Raw genomic sequence first — 2,611 nt, forward strand, 5'->3', positions numbered from 1 at the left:
AAAAAAAAACCTCTCCTGAAACATAAAGCTGGCAATTGTCCCCTGATGTCACAAAGCTGTGACACTGATGCCATGGCACAGTGACTAATAGAAATCCTTGGCACATGTTGTTTACCTAAGGGAATAATAGAACTATTTGCTAGAGTCGTTTGGCAAAAGGACATAAACATATGGCTTTGGTTTATATTCAGCACTGCCATTTGTGCAAAGTTGCATGATGAAGTATACAGCAGCAATGACAACTCAGAAATCAGATGTAAGAATCAACTTACACATTCTCATCATTAAGCAACGTAACTTGGCTCAAGTCTAAGGTGTCTTTCTTTGCAGTGCATTTCCAATGCACTCTTTGATACTCTTTGACAACACCTCATCTGTGGGGAATGTGTATGCACTTGGACCTTGGGAAGATCCAGAGTACCTGACTCAATATGATAGCCAAATGAATCCACTTCCTCCTTTAACTTTGGTGTCTGAGTCTTAGGAGGAATTGGGAGAAACAAGAGGAGTCCTTTTAGCATAGTGGGTTATGTGTTGGGCCATTATTAATCATAGGGTCAGCGGTTAGGATCTACCCGCTGCTCTATAGAGATTTACAGCCATGGAAACCCTATACAGGGTCACTGTGAGTCAGACCTGACTCAACAACATACAACAACAATAAGGGAAGACAAGCAAAGGTATCATAAATTTAAACTGTATGTGTTATTTGATTCTTCAGCTTTCTTTGTACTGAACTAAGGATAGTGTAATAAGTTAAAAAAAAATGGTGCTGAGATCAATGATAAAAACAAACAAACAAACAAAAAACCCATTGTCATTGAGTTGATCTGACTTATGGTGACTCTATACATTTCAAAACAGAACTGTGCTTTATAAGGCTTTCCATAGTCCTAATCTTTCAGAGGGGAGTCCTGGTGTGGTACTGTAGTACAAGCACTGGACAACATGGTCAGTTTGAACCACAAAATTGGCAGTTCAGATCCCAGCCACTTCTCAGAATTCCTATACAAAGTAAAAAAAAAAAAAAAAAATGACTCCGCAGCACTTAACACACACAACTCAATCAACCACCTAACCATTTTTGCTACCTAATTGTTGTTTTTAAATGCCATCGAGTCAGTTCTAATTCATGTCAACCTTATATAAGGTTTCCAAGAAGTGACTGATGGGTTTGAATCATCAACTTTGTGGTTAGCAGTCCAGTGCTTATCCTATAGCACCAAACCATGGCTCCTGAAATTAAGGATCTCACTGTGGTCAAGTCTATTCCAACTCCTACATAAAGATTGAAAAAACAAAAATAATTATAAGTATTTTCTGAATATGAGTTCCTATTCTTCCTGAGTGATTAATAAACAGTGTAAAAAGAAAACCAGACCAACAAAAATAAGTAAAAAGAGAGAAAAATGTACTTGAACTTTCTACCTTAGCATTCTTCTCCATATAAAAACTATTCTTTTCTTTATACTGAAAATTGCCTCATATCTGTGCCCTGTGTAACAGATAAACATTTTTATCCTGTTTCAGGTTGATCCAAAGCTATCTTTAAAACAAAATAATGCCAGAATCATCAAATGATAGGGGAATCAATATAAGAGTTTTTGTTCTTCAATCTGGCCGCATTCGCACAAAAGTACTGACACCATCTAGTTGTTTTGGGCTTAGCCTTTTACAATGTCTTGAGTATTTTTGGTCATTCTTTTTAAAGACTGATTTTTGAAAAGGAAGACTCTATTGAGCATAAAGGAAGGATCCACTGAGCATAAGAGTCCTGGTGTGGCACTGCGGGTTAATGCACTGGACTGCTAGGTAGGTTTGTGCTGCAAGGTCAGCAGTTCAAGCTCACCAACAACTCCTTGGAAATCCTATACAGGGTTGCAATGAGTTGGAACAGACTTGAAAGTACTGAACAACAATAAGAATTGAGCAAAAAGGGCTCCTTGTAGGGAGGATCCAGGGTCTCTATTAGCCATAGATGTTCCTTCCCCAGGATTGGATAAACACCTCACAAGAGCAATATGATACATAAAACCACCTTATCATTTCAGAGTTTTAGAAGTGGTATCCAGCTCAATCGTTTTAGAAGGAGAAATATTAAAAGTTGAGTGTATGTGAAAGACTTTTCCAATTAAAAGTGTTTATCTGCATGAGACTCTATACAACTAGACAGTACTGAGTCATTGTGTTAGAATTTTGAGAAAGTGCCCTAAAAACATTGTGTTTGCTCAAACTTTTTCTACCAATATTAAGAAACTCAAGACTTTTTGTAAATATATATTGAGGTGACCATTGTCTAAAGCTCTGTTGAAAGAAGAAAACCAAGGAGTTGTTTTCACAAAACTTAAAAAGTGAGTAAATATTTACACGGAGAGAACTGTGACTTTACTATTAGTTTAAAATAGAATTTTGAGTGAAAAACCAAATCAAAGGAAATGAAATCTCCTCACATACCAGAAGTTTCATCACATGAATGAGAGCAAAACTGCTTCTGACTCCTTCCCACAAGCTACCACATAAGTGAAATGGCTAAGTGTTCTAGAGTGATGTGGATATGAGATCAGTTCACTGTTCAACTGATGTGGTGGTGGTGCTTATGTGCCATGGAGTC

At 37.2% G+C, this 2,611-nt stretch overlaps 1 protein-coding gene across 1 annotated transcript in view; it reads left to right on the forward strand.

Moving 5' to 3' along the window:
- ST18 (suppression of tumorigenicity 18 (breast carcinoma) (zinc finger protein)) overlaps nucleotides 1-2,611 on the forward strand; it is a 198,926-nt gene that overhangs the window by 2,029 nt on the left and 194,286 nt on the right. The gene's annotated exons all lie outside the window — the stretch shown is intronic.

This window comes from Chrysochloris asiatica, unplaced genomic scaffold (genome assembly GCF_000296735.1).
Source record: "Chrysochloris asiatica unplaced genomic scaffold, ChrAsi1.0 scaffold00176, whole genome shotgun sequence".
NCBI lineage: Eukaryota > Metazoa > Chordata > Mammalia > Afrosoricida > Chrysochloridae > Chrysochloris > Chrysochloris asiatica.